This window comes from Sphaeramia orbicularis, chromosome 24, assembly GCF_902148855.1.
Source record: "Sphaeramia orbicularis chromosome 24, fSphaOr1.1, whole genome shotgun sequence".
Lineage (NCBI taxonomy): Eukaryota > Metazoa > Chordata > Actinopteri > Kurtiformes > Apogonidae > Sphaeramia > Sphaeramia orbicularis.
In genome coordinates this window covers 44,394,274-44,417,087 of record NC_043979.1, presented here as the reverse complement: position 1 = coordinate 44,417,087, position 22,814 = coordinate 44,394,274, and the positions used below count along the sequence as shown (strand labels likewise).

Here is a 22,814-nt window from a genome sequence, read left to right as displayed (position 1 = left end):
TGGGTTACAAAAATTTTTTTTTTGCGAGTTGTCTAAGTTTTTTCAACTGAATTCGGACCATTTTGCACCGCTAAATCCAAAAATGACATCTGTTTTTCTCAATCAGGTCAGGTTTTTTTTGCTAATTTGCTTTTGAAAAATCTGATCTTCTCACAAAATATAATAATTAATACCAAAATAAGATTGGTAAGCACACTTTATGAAACTTGTGACTTGATTCCTGTTAGGTACAATGGTGTATTCACCGCAGATGTAGCAGAATACGTCAGGCTTATTTTTGCAAGATCTTCTAGTCGAAGCCATTTCATTCACCTGTAATATTAAAAAAAAACATTAATCATAAATTGGCAAAAGTAAAATCTTCAGAACTCGTTTATTGCAAGAAATAGGAAAGAATTTTGTATCATATGATGTGAAAATGCCCATAAATGTAAGCAAAAATGTTAAAAAGCCAATATGTAGCATAGTTGAGAAAGTTGACCTGATTGAGCAAAATGAATGTGATTTTTGGATTCAGCACACCAAAATGATCCTAAATCAGCTCAAAAAACTGAAACAATAAATTTGTTGTTGACCAGTGTAATCATTCTGAAAAGGATACCAAATATGACTGATGGTGTTTGGAATCCTTCTGGGTTTAGATCAGTGGTTTCCAACCTTTTTTGGCTCGTGACCCCATTTTAACCCTTTGATGCATGTATTAGGACAGGGCTGTCAAACTCATTTTAGTTCAGGGGCTACATTCTTCTAAATTTGATCTGCAGTGGGCCGAACCAGTAAAATTATAATGTAGAAATATCACTGGTCTACAATTTTTTAGAAATGATTTGCTTCAGACATTAAATGTGCTAAATGTTACGTATTTTAATAAGATTAATTGGAAAATAAATGACAAAAGTGCTGGTTTGCTGATGTTTTCAAGGTATATGATTAAGTGTTATTCCACATATATATTGGTTTATGTACATTTATATAATAGTTTTATAAATCTTCCACTAAATAGAACCTGTAAAGTGAATGTATTCTAATGTGCAGACAGTGTTTTGAAGTAGATCTTGTAGCTCTGAGACAAATATTCCTTTTGAGTCAAACCCATTCTCTCCTTAATTCTTGAATTTCACATTTTGACCCAAGGCTGTATCTTGGAAAGTTCAGCCAACCAGCATTTTCGACTGGATTTTTCTTTATCAGTGACTCTCATGTGGTAAAATTTCATTACTTTTATTCTGGAAGCATTTTCCTTGTAGACCAGTGTAATGTCAACTCCAAACTTTTCTCTATGTTTTAGAGCAAAAAAAGTCAAATTATATTACGAAAATGTTTGCATCTACAAACTATCCTTTCAAACAATATGAATAATATGAATGAACAGGGGAAAAAAATGTGTAATTTTATCAATTTTATATCTCAGTTGATCATTTACACATGTATGTTATAACTTACAGATCACAGTGGATCTACAAACACACAAAACATTTAGTAACAGACAGAATATTGTTAAAATTGCATGTACTTCTCTTGAGACATTTCAGGTTGTTCATATTTGTTCAGGTGATTCAGACATTTTTGCAATACTACAGGGTGGGGAAGCAAAATTTACAATATTTTGAGGCAGGGATTGAAAGACAGTGTATGACCAATTAGTTTATTGAAAGTCATGAGAATTTATTTGCCACAAGAAAATTTACATAATAGACGATGTTTTTATTCTATGTGTCCTCCTTCTTTCTCAATAACTGCCTTCACACGCTTCCTGAAACTTGCGCAAGTGTTCCTCAAATATTGGGGTGACAACTTCTCCCATTCTTCTTTAATAGTATCTTCCAGACTTTCTGGTAATAGTTTTGCTCATAGTCATTCTCTTCTTTACATTATAAACAGTCTTTATGGACACTCCAACTATTTTTGAAATCTCCTTTGGTGTGACGAGTGCATTCAGCAAATCACACACTCTTTGACGTTTGCTTTCCTGATTACTCATATGGGCAAAAGTTTCTGAAAAGGTATGGATAATAGTGTCAGGTATGATTATGACATCAATATATGTTTGGTTTCAAAACAATTGACGTAGTGCCTGCTGAGAAAAAACAACTAAATGTTCATTGTAAATTTTGTTTCCCCACCCTGTATACTTTGTTTTAGTGTAAATACATGAAAACATTTACATTTACAAAGAGAAAAATTTGGAGTTGTGAGTATTTATACGTTATTATGACCTACCTGAGATTGAATTGGTCTGAATGTGGAACCTGAACTAAAAGGATTGTTCATATCTTTGTGTAATTTTCGCATTTCACAAATTCATCCCAAGGGCCGAACTCGACCCTTTGGCGGGCTGGATTTGGCCCCCGGGCCGCATGTTTGACACCTGTGCTTTACTTGAAGGTCTAGTTTATAATGCATTAAGTGCACATTCAAAAGACATTATAATGCATTTTAAAAGTCATTACAACAGTTTATGATCATGTACAACAACTTATACCAAGGTTAATAAAGTATTATAAGTGTAGGCCTAATATATTATTTATATTTATATATATATATATATATATATAGTCTTATGTAGATGTAATGACTCAATACAGATGTATAGGCAAAACAGCACAAAATAAGTAAAAATGTCTTGACACAGTTACTGTATCCCCAACAATGGAGCTTGTTTTGTTACAAATATTGCTTAAAATGATTTGTAATGTCTAAGCGAAGTAGCTCAGTATAAAAATTCTTGGAACAAGTCAGATAATCTTCACAGGATTAAGTCTCAACAAGCAAATTAACCAAAAAGAAAAGATCTTTCAAGATAAATATTCCAAATTCAAGTCAGTTTCCCTTTCTTCAGTGTAGCTGCTGTGCTCTTTGACCGTCCAATCAAATGACAAGAAAATGCCCTCGTTAATATACGCCTGCTAGATCGACATGGAATCTGATTGGTTAAATAAACAGGTTCATTCCATTTATTTTCATCTCCAGAGGCTGCTCTGTTGATCCTGAGCCTCAAGGCAGATTTATTTTGCCCGGCAACACATGATGGTGAAATCTGATTGGACGAATGCTCTAACATACACAAACCAAGAGAAAACCTATCAGGTAAAGACAGTAGACTATGGGGAATAATTTAATACATCTTCATGGAACAGATATTAAAATGCAGGTCAGTGATTCTGATTCTTTAGAACAGAATAGAAAGACTAGCTGTATAAAAACGTTCCAGATGCCTTCAAACGTCAGATCGTCTCTAATGGAAGGCAACATTTTCTTGATCCAATGAGTAGAATTTAATCTGCGAACTTTTTTCCAAAACAATGCTAATAATTTGGCAGCAAGCAAACTGAGGTTTATCAACACATGTTTCTGTAGGTCTAAACCAAACAAAAGCCGCTTTGGTTCCAATACTATTAATTTAGAAGGAATTTTCTCAGATCTATCTGTCACCTTTTCCTAAAACATTTTAATTTTACTACAGTGCCACATACAGTGAACTTCTGTTCCTCAACACTTGGTGCCTTTAGTACATATCAGGTACAGGGGTTGGACAAAATAATGGAAACACCTTCACCTCAAGATGATAATGCCCCAATCCATACAGCTAGAATTGTTAAAGAATGGCTTGAGGAACATTCTAATGAAGTTGAGCATCTCGTATGGCCGGCACAGTCCCCAGACCTCAACATTATTGAGCATTTATGGTCAGTTTTAGAGATTCAAGTAAGACGTCGATTTCCACCGCCATCATCTCTAAAAGAGTTGGAGGGTATTCTAACTGAAGAATGGCTTAAAATTCCTTTGGAAACAATTCACAAGTTGTATGAATCAATACCTCGGAGAATTGAGGCTGTAATTGCCGCAAAAGGCGGACCTACACCATATTAAATTATATTTTGTTGAGTTTTTAAGGTGTTTCCATTATTTTGTCCAACCCCTGTGTATTTCTGTTCTATCTGGTGTTACATAAGTCTACACACTTAGTAACAGTGGTCTATGTAGTCTATACCTTTTATATTTTTATTCTCATTCTCTTTTGCATGCCATTCTTTAAAAGCCACTTTGTTTTATTTGTTTTAATTTCTTAGTTAAATTGTTTTATTTCTATTTTTAGTCCATTTTCAGAATGGGTCTGTTCGACTGTTGGTATTACTTGTTGTCTGTCCGTAAACAATTTTTCAAGTATCGTCTTCTCCGAAACAGTCGGTCAGAATGACTTGATATTTGCTGTGGAACATCTTTGCAGTAGGGTCTACCAAGTTTGTTCAAAGAATTGGGAAATATTGATTTTTGAATTTTGTATGAATTTTTGAAATTTTACAAATTCCATTGGTTTAGAATGGGACACATTTCAAAGTGCTATAACTTGAAAACACTTGAAGATATTGATATAATTACTACTGGCAATAGGAAGTCACATATGGGCTTACATTTGGTGCCGTGACCTTTGACCTTGACTAACCTTGAAAGATCAAACCTAAGGTCATCTATGTCCAGATTTCTAGAAACTGCTTCTCCAAAACCGTCAGCCAGAATCAATTGAAATTCATAGCAGAGGTTCCTTGGGGTAAGGTCTACCAAGTTTATTTAAAGAATTTAGGAATATTGATTTTTTAATTTTTGAAATGTTGAAAATCCCCATTGGTTTAGAAAGGAAAAATTTCAAAGTGCTGTAACTTCAAAGCAGTTGAAGATATTAATATAATTACTTTTGGCAATAGATAGAAAGTCACATATGGGCTTTCATTTGGTGCCTTGACCTTTGACCTTGACTGACCTTGACTGTCCTATTTTTATACATCTTAAATTCTCTTGGCGTTCAGTGTGGACGGCAAAGTAAGACTTTTGTTGTCCAAGAAAACCTGTGTCTTTACTGTACACATGACAACAAAACTCTTTGAATCCTGAATTTGAACTGAGTCATTTTAAGGTATGCGTTTATCGACATGGTTTCACCCACAGCAGATGCATGTTTCCAGTCCTCCTCTGGTGGGTCTAATGTCAGATCTTCTACCAAGTCCTGAGTCCACCATGAGAGCTAACAGGTTAGTGATAGTTCAGTATGTTATTAAATTCAGATATAATACCCTTCCATTCCAGAGCTCAATCTTTCTTTTCTCTTTGTTTGTTTGTTTGTTTGTTTCTTTCTTTCTTTCTTTCTTTCTTTCTTTCTTTCTTTCTTTCTTTCTTTAACCTTTCTTTATTAGACCGAGGGTAGGAAGGATGGATAGTAGATTTACAAAGTTCACATCGATACACCTGACAGTTTTCAGTATCCATATTATTGTGAAAAAAAATCTTGTTTGTAAATGCACAAAGCATACAAATACATATTTTTACACATAATTTTACAGATACAAATTTGGATGTTTAAGTACAAATCTTTTTATTACAGATGCAAATCTTTTGCTGACCTGCATTTTTTTTAGCAATTACAAATCATTTTGACACTATTTTGGTGCCATATTTTGTTACAATTAAAATTAAAAAAAAAAAGATTAGCCTCAAGTATTAATCAGTGCGTTTCTGCATCACTTTGTGTCAATGCATCATTTTCTAAGCATCTTTACAGAATTATTTTGGGATCTTTACCCAAACTTTAAACATTAAAATGTGTTAAATACACATAATGGTTGAAAAGCACTGATTAAAACACTGTAATGTGGACATATAGAAATAGAGACATGAATAAATTAACTGTTTTTGCCTAAAGAAAGTGGCTATAGTACAGATCTATAAAACTCAGTTTGATCTTTAACTGTTGTAAACATTTCTCCTTGTTTGACACTATTTTGATGTCATATTTTGTTAAAATTAAAAAAGACTAGCTTCAAGTAAATCAATGCATTTTTGCATCACTTTGTGTCATGCATCATTTTCTAAGCATCTTTACAGAATTATTTGGGGATCTTTACTTAAACTTTAAACATTAAAATGTGTTAAATAAACATAATAGTTGAAAAGCACTGATTAAAACACTATAATGTGGGCATATACAAATACAGACATGAAGAAATTAACTGTTTTTATTTAAAGAAAGTGGCTATAGTACAGATCTATAAAACTCAGTCTGATCTTTAACTGTTGTAAACATTTCTCCTTATTTGACACTATTTTGATGTCATATTTTGTTAAAATTAAAAAAGACTAGCTTCAAGTATTAATCAGTGCGTTTCTGCATCACTTTGTGTCATGCATCATTTTCTAAGCATCTTTACAGAATTATTTTGGGATCTTTACCTAAACTTTAAACATTAAAATGTGTTAAATAAACATAATAGTTGAAAAGCACTGATTAAAACACTGTAATGTGGACATATACAAATAGAGACATGAATAAATTAACTGTGTTTTTGCCTATAGAAAGTGGCTATAGTACAGATCTATAAACCTCAGTTTGGTCTTTACTGTTGTGAACATTTCTCCTTGTTTGTCCTTTCACGTTGTTACAAATGTCACGGGTCAGATGTAATCATGGGTCATTGAAAGCGAGGCGTCTTAACCCCTTAACCAACGGGCGAACTCCAGGACCGAGGCGCTTCAGAGGCAGCGATCATGGTGTGGTTGTTTTGGTCTTAACTCTAGTCCGACTGCTTTGTGTTCACATCAAACAAATCATATTGAGGAGGAAAACAAACCAGAGTCCGACTGAACCGGACCAAACAATGCCGGTTTGCAGACGATCTCAGCACCGAGGTCTGGGCCACACAACTGCTGTTTTTCAGACCTTCCCAAACAAAGTGGGAAGCACAGTGTCCAACCGATGTTTGGTTTAAGTGAGTGTTGGTGTGTTTGTCTTCTTCCCCTCCCTCCCTGATCCTCCTCAGACCTCTGGTTTCTCTGCAGAGCTCAGAGCATGTGTACTCTGAGTAAACCTCCACATGCCCGCCGCCGTCTTCCTCCTGTTTGCGTTCGGCTTTATTGTGTCCTCCTTTGGTTTCCGGAAAAAACGAAAGCCTGCTGGTCGTGTCTAAAGAGGCAGCGAGTGTTATTTATCAGGTTTATTTAAGTGTGTTTGTAAGACGCTCCAAAGTAAACTGTATCTGGTAGACCTGAACCCCTGCCAGAGATCGGACCTGCCGTAATTAATTTCATATTGCAAAATAGAAGCTATCAAAGGCAAGGAGAATATACGGAGGCTCAAACAGAAATAAGAACAAAGATGTTAAGAGGAGTTCAGTTCCTCAGTTAAACCATCAGGACAAAATACATATAATGCACAGAAATATAATAACTTAAAATGCAATCAGAGATCACTATGAGGCACTGAGGGTTTTTATTGTAGGCTTTTAGACATCGTCAGGCCCTGTGGTGGATGTAGAACATATGACATGGGGTGGTGGAGAGGGAGGATTCAAGAAAGTACCCGCAAAAATACTTAAAAGCTTTCAATTGTTGTATTAAGTTAGTGTTTTTCAACCTTGGGGTTGGGACCTCACATGGGGTCACCTGGAATTCAAATGGGGTCGCCTGAAATTTCTAGTAATTGATAAAAATAAAAAATAAAAAAAAGCTTACTGATAAAAAATATATGCTGAGTTGAGAGAGACAATCATAATACATAAAAAACTAGAAGCACTTGGAGAGCGCAGACCTCCACCAAGGTTGATCAGTGGCCCCCCCTGTGGGCCCCCCCACACCAAGGAGGTTATGTTTTTGCCAGGGTTTGTCTGTCTGTCTGTCTGTTTGTCTGTCCGTTAGTGTGCAACATAACTCAAAAAGTTATGGACAGATTTTGATGAAATTTTCTGGTCTGCGCAGCCCCCCCCCCCCCCCCCCCCCGTGGGCTCCCCCCCCCCCGATCACCACCTAAATTTAATCATTTCTTCCTTATCCCATTTCCAACAAACCCTGAAAATTTCATCCAAATCTGTCCATAACTTTTTGAGTTATGTTGCACACTAACGGACAGACAAACAGACAGACAAACAAATCCTGGCAAAAACATAACCTCCTTGACGGAAGTAACAAACTGTGAGTCTGAAACTGCAGCACTGTGGTTCTGTTTATCTGTCAAATGTTCATTGTGGTCGGTTTCAGATGCTGCAGTTCTTTCATAATTCATAGTTTGAGTTCTTGTTTGTTCAGTATTAATTGTCAGCCTTGTAAATCCATAATGGACTGACTGTACAGATCCTGACCAAGGAAAATAAAATTCTCACTTTGCGCAGTAATCTACACCTGGATTTACTGCCTCTGTCCATAATAATATGCATTATATAGACTAAATGTCCTCTAAAATTAATGTTTATTTGCAACGTAGTATAGCAAACTATTACATGATCAAAAACAAATTAATTTTAGCCAAAAAAAAAAAAAGTCTATGTTTTGAATGTCTGGGGTTGCCAGATATTTGTGATGTTAAAATGGGATCACGAGCCAAAAAGGTTGGAACCACTGGATTAAGTCCTGTATCAACATATTACTCTAATGGTGTTGATGCAAGACCAATGATTTACTAATCTCACAAACCCATTTTTAATCAAGATAGAACAAAGAAACAATATCAAATGTCTAAACTGAGAAAATAGACCAATAAAAAAGAAGAAATACGGTCATTTCAGTCAGTTAAATATCGGGGACTAGAACAAAATAGTTGGATGAACATTTTACGAGTGATTAGGTACATGTTCAACAGGTCAGTGACATGAGTGGGTATTAAAGGATCATCGTAGGCACTGCAATGAAATCAAACAATCAAATTTTATTCATATAGCGCCAAATCATAACAAAAGTGATCTCAAGCCGGTCAAAACCAGACTCTCAAATTCAATTTACAGAAGTAAGTGCAGACACGTCCAGGATGTACCCCATCTTCATCTGCTGGTAGCGGGGATAGGCTCTGGTACCCCAGCAACCCTCATACGGACTAAAACTGTTCCGAAAATGAATGGATGGATCATCTTGGAGTGATGACACTCTCACATTCTCACTCTGGTGGTGGTAAACTACGTATATAGGCTGACGGAAGCGTGGCTGCCAATTCACGCCAAACAGCCCCTCCGACCGCCACCAAACTTTCATATGCGGGTACTTTCTTGAATCCTACCTCTCCACCATCCCATGTCATATGTTCTTCATCCACCGCAGGGCCTGACGATGTCTAAAAGCCTACGATAAAACCCTCAGTCATTGCTGATTGCATTTTAAGTTATTATATTTCTGTGCATTATATGTGTTTTGTCCTGATGGTTTAACTGAGGAACTGAGCTCCTCTTAACATCTTTGTTCTTATTTCTGTTTGAGCGTCTGTATATTCTCCTTGCCTTTGATAGCTTCTATTTTGCAATATGAAATTAATTACGGCAGGTCCGATCTGTGGCAGGGGTTCAGGTCTACCAGATACAGTTTACTTTGGAGTGTCTTACAAACACACTTAAATAAGTAATTCATACACCAGTGTGAGTGACACTGGAGGCAAGGAGGGTGGAGTGTTTTGCCCAAGGACACAACAGACTGACTAGGACAGATCGGGATTCGAACTGCCAACCCTTCGGTTATTGCTAGAATTATTGTGGCAATAATTCTAGCAAATTAGGCTACTGGTATTATTCAATATTTTTGTATTATTACAACAATTATTACACTGGTCAACAAAAAATTTATTGTTTCAGTTTTTCGAGCTGATTTAGGATCATTTTGGTGTGCTGAATCCAAAAATCACATTAATTTTGCTCAATCAGGTCAACTTTCTCAACTATGCTACATATTGGCTTTTTAACATTTTTGCTTACATTTATGGGCATTTTCACATCATATGATACAAGATTCTTTCATATTTCTTGCAATAAACGAGTTCTGAAGATTTGACTTTTGCCAATTTATGATGAATGTTTTTTTTAATATTACAGGTGAATGAAATGGCTTCGACTAGAAGATCTTGCAAAAATAAGCCTGACGTATTCTGCTATATCTGCGCTGAATACACCATTGTACCTAACAGGAATCAAGTCACAAGTTTCATAAAGTGTGCTTGCCAGTCTTATTTTGGTATTAATTATTATATTTTGTGAGAAGATCAAATTTTTCCAAATCAAATTAGCAAAAAAAAAAAAACCTGACCTGATTGAGCAAAACAGATGTCATTTTTGGATTTAGCGGTGCAAAATGGTCCTAATTCAGTTGAAAAAACCTAGACAACTTGCAAAAAACATTTTTTTGTAACCCAGTGTTATTTTCCCCCTCACTCCCCCCTCTCTCTTTCTTACTTTCTTTTACACCCCCCTCTTCCCCTTTTCCCTATCACCCCTATCCAAGCTGTATGGTTTAGTTGCTATTTACATTTATGATCTTTTTCTTTGTAATATGACGTTGTTGTTGTTGTTTGTCAATACTCTGTCATTGTTGTTGTTTTTGGTTTGTTTGTTTGTTTATTTGTTTGAGTTTCCCTTTGTTTATGTGTTGTTGTTGTTTTTCTGTCCACATTGTCTTGTTAACTATCACTAATAAACATAAAATTAAAAAAAAACAAAAAAACCTTCAGTTATTGGACGACCCGCTCTACGTCCTGAGCCATGGCCACCCCTAAACGGCATTAAACGGACGATCAAATGATTAAGTTATTTACAAAGAAAATGTGTACATTTGTGTGTTTCTTTCATCACACTGCTGCACTTCTTAGTTGTGTTTACCTCCTTCTTGCCAATAATTCGAACAGAATTATGGGAAATTTCTCATACCTGCTGCGCTTGTATTGTGGTCCTGAAAAATCTCCATTTTGAGGGCTAAACAGCCCCCCCCCCCCCCCCCCCCCCCCCCCCTTAGCCCTTCCCCTCTGACTCATCAAGAATCAGGTCACCCCTACCACTTCACGTGCATGAGCAACTGGGGGGGGGTGGGGGTGGTAAGGGGTGAATTGGGATTGGGCCTGAGAGTGTGTATTTATCACTGTTGGCCAAAAGTCAAGAAAAACACATCACTAAACAGACTTCATTAAACACATATAATGAATGATTTCACAGATATTAGCTCCAAATATTAAGACAGAAAAAGGTTATGGACTTTTCATGGTATTTCCAGCTTTATCCTACTACTCCACTACAAGTCAGAGTAAATATTATACTTTTTACCGCAGTATATTTATCTGACAGCTTCAGTTGCTTTTCAGAATAAATAAACTGTGTTGTGTTTTGTTCTAAAAGTTCTCATGATGAAATTATTCAATATTTCTCCAAAAATCAAATATCACAGAAAAAAGTGGCAAAATAAAAGTAGAATCATGTCATGTATAAGAACTAATTTTTTTCCTCTTTTTCTCTCCTATTATCAGATGTATCTGGTGTAGATATAAAGTAAGTGGAAACAACACTAACATGACACAACAACATTGATGATGAACAGTAATTAATAATTCATATGTTAATGTCATATACACACTAGTATTTTATTTTTTCTGCTAATGCATCTGTTTTTTTAATACATAATAATTTGATAATAGTAGATACAATCATAATTAGTATAATCAGGAAGATACTTTGAAATGAATCATAGAAAAAGTCCATATTTGAGATATTTAGAATCCATTATTTTGAATGGAATTATTTTGATGGAATATTGTTATTTTATAGTTATTAAAGTCTTTTTTTTTCCAGGAAATAGAAGAATAGAATAATTGTATGTTCTTATACCTAATCAAAAAGCTTGTTGATGGGGATTCTTATTGTTAACAAGACTGGATTCTAATCTGACTTTCCACTTAAAAACTCACGTAGGAAGGTTAGAATGAAACTGTGAGGTGAAACAAAAACAAAAAATATAAAGTTGCAACTGAAATAAAGCTGAAACTAGGAGATAAATGGCATAAAAAAGTCAGAATGAAAGTGTAATGAATAGAGAGAAATGACAGTAGAGTCAGATTTTGTACTGCGACCTGTGACCATAAAGACAGTCGATGACGGGAAATAAGTGTTTAGAAAAGTCCTGTCCATTCAAAGTCTAGTCATCGTTCATGGAGACTCAGTGTTCGTCTGTTGTCTCGGCGGTTCAATGACGCTACACGAAGACAATGTGAAACTGGCCTGAGCAAATAGCATTGTCTCTTTTACACCGACCGTCGACGGCGTGAAGAGGCTGATTTATGGAAAGTCAAACAGTCTGAGTGGTTAAAGAGCTGCCTGTTAAAGGACGAATCCACCCAAGAACACTTCAACAATGTCCTGATCTGGTTCCCCGACACCAATTTCAAAGTTTGGCTTCTTTTATTCAAGCTGTGAGTTGAGTAAAAGGTAACGGACGATAAGACAGTGGAAATAAGCCCAGACAGGGTGTTTCGGATCTGTTTTACTGATAATAAGGGCCAGTTTACTTCCAAAAGTAACAGTAATCTCAGAACTAAAGGTGGTTTCAGACGTAAAATACGCTTAGTCTGTGGTAAAAAATGACATTTTAAAATCATAACCTGCAAAGTTTGTAAAGGAAATTAACTCATAAGGACCCAAACATCCACTGGTGACCAAAAGCGTCTACTGATCTAAAATGTTTAAAACCTGTTGATCCACTAATCCCATCAATACATGTAAATAATTGGTGTAAAATACAGTTATTCATCTTTTAATGGTCATCAGATATGACCCATTTGGACGTTCAGAGGCTCTGTAGTTACTGTGGAAACACCGTCATCTTCTACAACATTGATTCACCAGTAAAACCCATGGAGTTTTAATAAATGACAGTAGATGGACACACTTGTTTTATGTTCAGTTAATGACAAATTTTACTGAAAAAGTCACTTTTTCTTCAGTTTTCGCTGTTTCTGATATAATAACCCTCAACTTTAATCTGAGCTTTTATGAACATCTATATCATCAGTGAATTAGATATTGGAAAATACCTGATTTTTACTGATAAAATACAAAATATAGAGGATAATATTATAAATAAATGGTGGTAAATCACTTAAGAAAAGTTAGATATAGAGTAAATATCATTTGGGAACTAATATAAAAGGGTTAGGGTTTGTAGAGAGCAAATGATGTGATCTGATGGATTCAGAGTGGTGATTTGATTACCCATCATGCCTAGTGCCTATAGTACAAGCCTGTGGGGGCAGTGTTATGATTTGGGGTTGATTTAGTGGGTGGGGTTGTGGTTCACAACATTACGTGCCCATAAAATGAGGTCAGATTAACTTGAATAAACTGAATGACCAGAATGAACATCAGTGGATTTCATTTTATGCTGATGACACCGTCATATTCCAAGATGACAAAACCAGGATTCATCAGGATCAGACTGATAAAGAGTGGTTCAGGAGTTTGAGACATATCATTTAATACATAGATTGGACGCCACAGAGTCCAGACCTGAACCACATTGGGAATCTTTTGGATGTGATGGATGACTCGCGTAAATATTAATGCCGCTTTTAATTCGCGTGTTATCTGTACGCATTATAAGCTTTCTGCATGTATGTTTATGCCGTTATTAGCCCCTTGTCCAACCTGAATTGATGCGTCAAATACCACGCACTTAGGGTTAGGGTTGGGTTAGAGTTACGGTTAGGGTTATGTGAACCAGAGATCTTGACATAAATTGACAGGCAATCAAGTGATGCTGAATAACATGCGAAAGGTCGGAAATGCATGGGTATAGCACGCCAAATGCCATAAGAACTGGCGTAACATACAACACCATTTATTGAGATCAGTCTGGACTCCATATCATCAATACAAGATTTAAACAAAAATTAATGCAAGTTTGAATGCATAAGTTTATTGAAAGAATGCAGCGATGAGTGCGTGGTGTAATCAAAGCTAAATGTGGTCCACTGAAAGACATTGTTTTTGGCCAGGCCGTGTATATCGCAATAATGACAAATATAAATTCGAAAAGAAAGACGTAAATGTTGGACTTAACAAAGCCATGTGGAAAGGAATAAGGATTTAAAGATGTAACAAGATAAAAATGATGTAAAAGATGTGAAAAATAACTTTCTGACAGTGTTTTGACAGAGGAAGAGTGAATGAAAACGTATATCACTGGCAAGTTTATTATATATATATATATATATATATATATATATATATATATATATATATATATTATATATTTTTTTTTTTTTTTTTTTTTTTTTTAGTCCTGCTGGGATGCCAAATTTCTCTTTTGGGTCTCAAGCTGAAAATTTTGTAAACACTGACATAATTGATAGATGTAGATCAGGAGTGTCAAACCCATTTTAGTTCAGGGGCCACATTTACCCCAATAACACCTCAAGTGGGCCGGACCAGTAAAATAATAACATAATGATATATAAATTATGTCAACTCCAAACTTTACTCTATGTTTTAGAGCAAAAAAAGTAAAATTATGTGATGAAAATATCTACATCTACCAACTATCCTTTAAAACAATGTGAATAACATGAACAAACTGAAATTTCTTAAGAAAACTAAGTGCAATTTTAACAATATTATGCCTCAGTTTATCATTTAAACGTGTAAATTACAACTTTCAGTCCACAGTGGATCAACAAATACAGAAAACATTTAATAACAGGCAGAATATTGTTAAAATTACACTTCAGACATTTTAAAATGTTCATATTTGTTGAGGTTTTTTGTGTTTTTGTGAAATGTTGATTTGTTTTAGTGTAAATAAAGTAAAATGACATGAAAGTGTTTATATTTACAAAGATAAAAATTTGGACTTGTGAGTATTTATCAGGTTATTATGATAGTATTTGACTGATCCGACCCACTGGAGATTAAATAGGTCTGTATGTGGAACTGTCTGAACTAAAATGATTAATGTCTTCAGTGTAATTTTTGCATTTCATAAATTTATCCCACGGGCCAGATCTGACCCTTTGGTGGGCTGGATTTGGCCCCTGGGCCGCATGTTTGACACCTGTGATGTAGATGTTCATTAAAGCTCAGAGCAAATTCAAAGGTGCTCATATCAAAACAGACAAAAAACAGTGGAAGAGTCAATGAAAATGTAAATCTGGCAAATTCATTATGTATTTTAGAGTCCTGCTGAGATAACACATTTCTCTGTAACACTGACATAATATGGTTTATAATGGTGTGCATGAGATGATTGACTCATTTAAGAGTCGAAACTGCATTTAAGTGTATATTTTTATGTAAGTGGTGTCCTCCTAGTTCATCATGTTGGCTCAAACCACTGCAAAAAGTCCACATTTTTTACAGTATACTGTATAATTGTCTATTTAATTTCTCTGAGCCATTGCAGCTCAATGGAGGAAGACGAACAGGACCATGTGGCTCTGAATTTCAGTCTGTTATTTTTGACTCAATGTGAATTTAATAGTTTAATAGTCTTCACATTATATTAATATGACACCAGCTTCAGTATTTTATACTCTGCGGACATTTCAGCGCCTGGACTTTACCACTTTCACTTCTTCTACATTGACCTCAGGATCTGTTCTTCTACTGGATAAAACTGTATATAGACTATTACTGCCTCAGTCAAAATATGGATTTGGCTTCATATTACCCAGATGTACAGGGTGGGAAAGCAAAATGTACAATGAACATTTAGTTGTTTTTTCTCAGCAGGCACTACGTCAATTGTTTTGAAACCAAACATATATTGATGTCATAATCATACCTAACACTATTATCCATACCTTTTCAGAAACTTTTGCCCATATGAGTAATCAGGAAAGCAAACGTCAAAGAGTGTGTGATTTGCTGAATGCACTCGTCACACCAAAGGAGATTTCAAAAATAGTTGGAGTGTCCATAAAGACTGTTTATAATGGAAAGAAGAGAATGACTATGAGCAAAACTATTACCAGAAAGTCTGGAAGATACTATTAAAGAAGAATGGGAGAAGTCGTCACCCCAATATTTGAGGAACACTTGCGCAAGTTTCAGGAAGCGTGTGAAGGCAGTTATTGAGAAAGAAGGAGGACACATAGAATAAAAACATTTTCTATTATGGACATTTTCTTGTGGCAAATAAATTCTCATGACTTTCAATAAACTAATTGGTCATACACTGTCTTTCAATCCCTGCCTCAAAATATTGTAAAGTTTGCTTCCCCACCCTGTATTAAACCCAAGTGCAGCTTTTCATAAATATCGGTAACGCTAAAATAGTCTCCCGCTGATGTGAACAAACGTCGGATTTTGGCGTCGTCTTTGAACGGCAGATAGTTCAAAAAACAGGTCCATCCTAAATAAACAGCAGTTTGCCATTCATACTGATGTACAATGACGCTTTCTTAAGGCGAAAAGAGCTTAAGCGTCATCCTGGATGCCTTTCAGACCTCCGGCCCGGCCACCCAGCGAGCAAGTCGGGGGGTTTGGGGTGGGGCTAGAAAGCGAAGGGTCAACTATGGCTAAACGTCAGGCCAATAACTCTAAATAAATCTCCGCTCGGGTGCTTTCGACGTGTAAAAACAGACTCCGAGTGCTGAATATTTGGCTTTTTGAGAAGTGAACTCGGGGCCACGTGCAGCGGCAGTAAACTCGCCGTCCAGACGCCAAAGACAACACAGTCGAAGCGGGTCACCTGATGGTACAGTTCTTCAGAGAAAAGGCTTTAAATGACATGGAACTGGTTATGTGTGGTGTTGTCTAATAGTTGGCGATGCAGACCTGCAGCAACAAAAGGCGTCAGAGCCGGCGCCTTGATTCATGGGAACGCCATAGCTCTGCCTTTGTGGCAGCTCCTCCACTGAGCAAATACTCCAAACTGTTCATTCCCCGCCGGCCTTTTCTCCGCCGCCGCACATTGTTTGTGCCCTCGCATTTCATTGAGGCTGCTCTCAGAGCCACTGAGCAAACAGTGGAGAAAGGAGCCTGCCATCTTTACTCTGTTCCCAGGAGAACTCCCCCTTTTTACATTTTTTTTATTTGAGCTCCAAGCTGTTGAGCTGAGCCGTGAGTTTGATGTCAGAAAGCTGAATTAATTGCTTTAAGCCAAAGGGGCGGGCCACCCATCACCAAACGGTCCCCCAAGTGTTTCACTGGAGATTATTAAAGCTTATTCAATACACAAGGTGTACAAATATCACACAGAAGACAGAGTCCTGCTCTGCTCTCAGCCTTTTCTTTACAGTTTTGACTTATTTCAAAGAGGAGTTGTTGTGAATGTTTTCCTGAAGCTTAGTGTCCGGTTTTTGAGGATCATGTTGGAAAAATGAATTCAGTTGTATATTTCAGGATTCATAGAAACTGAACATTCGAGGACAAACACAAGTGTATCTACGTGTTGAACTGCACTGAGCTTTCACATGTGATGTCCACAGTAGATAGAACCACGTTTTCAATAACTGCTCCACATCAACCAAACCCTCTCCTTCATATCATCATAGTGCAGTGGTTTCCAACCTTTTTTGGCTCCTGACCCCATTTTAACATCACAAATTTCTGGCAACCCCAGACATTCAAAACGGAGACATTTTTTTGCTCAAATTAATTTGTTTTTGATCATGTAATAGTTGGCTATACTATGTTGCAAATAAACATTAATTTTAGATGACATTTAGTCTATATAATGTATATTATTATAGACGGAGGCAGTAAATCCAGGTGTAGATTACTGCACAAAAGGAGATTTTTATTTTCCTTGGTCAGGATATGTACAGTCAGTCCAGCTGTGATTTACAAGGCTGACAATTAATACTGAACAAACAAGAACTCAAACTATGAGTTACACTGGTCAACAACAAATTTATTGTTTCAGTTTTTTGAGCTGATTTAGGATCATTTTGGTGTGCTGAATCCAAAAATCACATTAATTTTGCTCAATCAGGTCAACTTTCTCAACTATGCTACATATTGGCTTTTTAACATTTTTGCTTACATTTATGGGCATTTTCACATCATATGATACAAAATTCTTTCATATTTCTTGCAATAAACGAGTTCTGAAGATTTGACTTTTGCCAATTTATGATGAATGTTTTTTTTAATATTACAGGTGAATGAAATGGCTTCGACTAGAAGATCTTGCAAAAATAAGCCTGACGTATTCTGCTACATCTGCGGTGAATACACCATTGTACCTAACAGGAATCAAGTCACAAGTTTCATAAAGTTTCATAAACCTATTTTGGGTGAGAACTATATAAAAAATCAACTGATAAAGTCACAAAAATGTAATCAATTTTGTGAGAAGATCAAATTTTTCCAAATCAAATTAGCAAAAAAACCTGACCTGATTGAGAAAAACAGATGTCATTTTTGGATTTAGCGGTGCAAAATGGTCCGAATTCAGTTGAAAAAACCTAGACAACTTGCAAAAAACATTTTTTTGTAACCCAGTGTTATGAAAGAGCTGCAGCATCTGAAACTGACCACAATGAACATTTGACAGATAAACAGAACCACAGTGCTGCAGTTTCACACTCACAGTTTGTCATGTCTTTTACGTATTCTGACTGTCTCTGTCAAGTCACAATATATTTCTTATTAGTAAGGCTTTATTTTTTTTATTTTTATCAATTACTAGAAATTTCAGGCGACTCCACGTGGGGTGCCGACCCCAAGGTTGCAAACACCGTCCTAGTAGTTAGTTAGATTTATATCTGGTTCATGAATCTGGGGTCTGTCAATATCTATTGAAACCTTCGTACAGTAAAGGGGATACAAAGATGTTCAGTCTTAAGTTAAACCCTGACCATATTTTCTGGGGAAAAACACCTAAACAGACATACCCAAAGTAAATGAAGAATTCCTTCACAGTAATAAGGTTCATATGGATGTTCTCGGTGTCTGTGGACATTTACAGAGCTCACAGAATCTAGTCCCATTGTCTAAAATATTGTATCTATTACTCTGCCTGAGTAAACTGGAACAAACTAAAAGAGAAATTAGAATTTTTTATCCTCGCCTGGTTTTTTTTTTGGCTGGATTGACGATGATATGCATAAATTAATTGCTCATGTCGGAGATTTTTAATAGCGTATATTTCACCCCACAAAGATTAAAAATCATGTTTGAACATTAAAGTTTGCACTAAAATACACTTTTGATGTACTTTTACTAACATTAGGGTCTAAACTTTGAGCAAAAGTTGAAAAAAACATCCACTGTCCTGATTTATTATATTTTTATAGTAGATGAATATTAATATCATTTTTTAGGCCCGCCGGTGGGCCGATAAGGCTAAAGGGGTTTTAACCCTTAGGGGTCCACGGTCACGGCCCTGTGACTCAATCACATGACATTTTCAACACGTCGTAGTGTCGGAAGTCACGTAGACCACTGGGGACAATTGCATTGGAAAGTGCGGAACTGAAATACCACCGATACAACCGGAGATATGATGGTTTGAACCCGGAGCAAACAAACGTGAGTAAAAGTATGAAAATGAGGTGGTGGTGGGGGGGCGTTATATTTCAGACCATATCTTCGTAAATTTTTGTCCTTTTTCAAAATGGAAAAAACTGGCTGAATCTGTATATTCTAATCCACAGACTGCATTAGTATTACAGGTAAGGGTGAGGATGACCCCCACCTGAACCGGATGCAGAAACCGGGAGGACCACGGGTGGGGAACCAGTGAAAACACCTATGTAAAGATCTGCTTTTATGTCAAATATTTGAGTATAGTTTTAATTTATTACAATTTTAATTTTATATACCAAACATTTGGAACCAATATTCACTTTTAAAGTCTTTGAAAAGGTTCGTTAAGCATCTTTGTCTTATTTATGCAATAAATTATATACATTTTTCAAATCGGATTTTATATTTTTTTGGTGTGTTTTTTGGCCTTTTGTGTTGATATAGTAGGTTAAAGGGAAAAAACTAATAGGCAGATGAGATAGATGAAGTTATAAAAGATACCAAACATGAGTATAGTAAACATAGGAAATATTTCTGTATATAGTATATGAAGGCAAAAATCAAAAGCACTCAAAATGGCTAGAATAGGCTCAGACCACTAAGGGTTAACTGCTGTTGACTGAATTGCAGATGTCCGCTGTTGACCTTGACTCATGACTCTAGTGGACACCTGGTTTTTCTGAAACTTACCATCTGGTTTTTGAAGATGAAGATGACATATGACTGTAGTTGTTTCCTGTTTCCACGCTGATCAGAATCGAACATACAGTCGTTTACAACGCACCCACACCCGCGTATTTACATGTCCTGGTCTCTAGTCACTTTTCCATTGGATATCATTTTTTTCCTACTCCTCCAACTCTTCCTCCTCTTTTTCTTCTTCCTCTTCTCCCTCCTTTTCCTCCTCTTTTTCTTCTTTTTCCTTCTCCTCATTTTTTTCCTACTCCTCCAACTCTTCCTCCTCTTTTCCTTCTTCCTCTTCTCCCTCCTCTTTTCTTTTTCCTTTTCTCCCCCCACTTTCTCCTCTTTTTCTTCTTCCTCTCCTCCCCCTCTTCTCCCTCCCCTCCTCTTCCTCCTTTTTTTCTTCTTCCTCTTCTCCCTCCTTTTCCTCCTCTTTTTCTTCTTTTTCCTTCTCCTCATTTTTTTCCTACTCCTCCAACTCTTCCTCCTCTTTTTCTTCGTCCTCTTCTCCCTCCTCTTTTCTTTTTCCTTTTCTCCCCCCACTTTCTCCTCTTTTTCTTCTTCCTCTCCTCCCACTCTTCTCCCTCCTCCTCCCTCCCTCCTCTTCCTCCTTTTTTTCTTCTTCCTCTTCTCCCTCCTTTTCCTCCTCTTTTTCTTCTTTCTCCTTCTCCTCATTTTTTTCCTACTCCTCCAACTCTTCCTCCTGTTTTTCCTCTTCCTCTCCTCCCTCCTCTTTTCTTTTTCCTTTTCTCCCCCCTCTTCCTCCTCTTTTTCTTCCTCTCCCTCTTCTTTCTCCTCATTTTCTTCTCCTCCGTCTCCCTCTTTTTCTTCTTCTCCCTCCTTTTCCTCCTCTTTTTCTTCTTCTTATCCCTCCCATTTGTCCTTTTTTTCTTTCTCCTATACCTCTTCCACTTCCTCCTCTCCTTCTTCCTCTTCTTCTCTTCCTCCTCTTCCTCTGCTGGACATGGAGTTGGTCTGAACCATTTTCTGTCACTTTTATACTCAGACATAAAGATTAATCTGATGGTCATGGTGAAAATCTGTTTTTTTTCCCCCATATTTAATTTACTGGCCATGTAGATGTTCCTAAAAGCTCAGATTAAAGTTGATTGTTATAAGATAAAAGTGACATTTTTAACTAAATCTATCATTAACTGAACATAAACCCAGTGTGTCCATCCACTGTCATTGATCCAACTCCATGGGTTTTACTGGGGAATCAATGTTGTAGAAGATGACAGTGTTTCCATGGTAACTACGGAGCCTCTGAACATCCAAATGGGTCATATCTGATGACCATGAAAAGATGAAGAACTGTATTTTACACCAATTATTTACATGGATTAATAGGATTAGTGGTTTAGAAGTTATGAAAGGTTTCTATATTTTACTTAATGATCATAAAAGCTCGGAGTAAATTCAAAGGTTATTACATCAAAACAGAAAACTGAGGGAAAAAAATGACATTTTAAGCAAAATATATCATTAACTGAACATAAAAAGCAATTTATCACCATTTATTTTGATATTATCCTCTGTATTTTGTATTATTTTCAGTGAAAATCCGGTATTTTCCCATATTTAATTCACTGACCATGTAGATGCTAATTAAAATTCAGTTTAAAATTGATTGTTATTATGTCAGAAAAAGAGAAAACTAAAGAAAAACTGAGTTTCTCTGCAAAGATATCAATAACTGAATGTAAAAGTAGTGTGTCCATCCACTGTCATTGATCCAACTCCATGGGTTTTACTGGTGAATCAATGTTGTAGAAGATGACAGTGTTTCCACGGTAACTACAGAGCCTCTGAACGTCCAAATGGGTCATATCTGATGACCATGAAAAGATGAAGAACTGTATTTTACACCAATTATTTACATGGATTAATAGGATTAGTGGTTTAGAAGTTATTAAAGGTTTCTATATTTTACTTAATGATCATGAAAGCTCGGAGTAAATTCAAAGGTTTTTTCATCAAAACAGAAAACTGAGGGAAAAAAATGACATTTTAAGCAAAATGTATCATTAACTGAACATAAAAAGCAATTTATCACCATTTATTTTGATATTATCCGGTAAAATCTGGTATTTTCCCATGTTTATTTCACAGACCATGTAGATGCTAATTAAAATTCAGTTTAAAATTGATTGTTATTATATCGGAAACAGAAAAAATACAAAGAAAAATTGAGTTTCTCTGCAAAGATATCAATAACTGAATATAAAAGTAGTGTCTCCATTCACTGTCATTGATCCAACTCCATGGGTTTTACTGGTGAATCAATGTTGTAGAAGATGATGGTGTTTCCACGGTAACTACGGAGCCTCTGAACATCCAAATGGGTCATATCTGATGACCATGAAAAGATGAAGAACTGTATTTTACACCAATTATTTACATGGATTAATAGGATTAGTGGTTTAGAAGTTATGAAAGGTTTCTATATTTTACTTAATGATCATAAAAGCTCAGAGTAAATTCAAAGGTTATTACATCAAAACAGAAAACTGAGGGAAAAAAATGACATTTTAAGCAAAATATATCATTAACTGAACATAAAAAGCAATTTATCACCATTTATTTTGATATTATCCTCTGTATTTTGTATTATTTTCAGTGAAAATCCGGTATTTTCCCATATTTAATTCACTGACCATGTAGATGCTAATTAAAATTCAGTTTAAAATTGATTGTTATTATGTCAGAAAAAGAGAAAACTAAAGAAAAACTGAGTTTCTCTGCAAAGATATCAATAACTGAATGTAAAAGTAGTGTGTCCATCCACTGTCATTGATCCAACTCCATGGGTTTTACTGGTGAATCAATGTTGTAGAAGATGACAGTGTTTCCACGGTAACTACAGAGCCTCTGAACGTCCAAATG

The 22,814-nt window shown here is 36.0% G+C and overlaps 1 long non-coding RNA gene across 1 annotated transcript; it reads right to left on the bottom strand.

Moving 5' to 3' along the window:
- Positions 1-4,619: 4,619 nt before the first annotated feature.
- Positions 4,620-18,620, bottom strand: LOC115415263 (uncharacterized). Its single transcript, XR_003934785.1, has 3 exons — positions 18,610-18,620; positions 12,132-12,137; positions 4,620-4,754 (listed from the first exon to the last, which is right to left on the bottom strand). It is a non-coding gene; the product is annotated as an uncharacterized LOC115415263 (long non-coding RNA).
- Between the last annotated feature and the right edge of the window lie 4,194 nt (positions 18,621-22,814).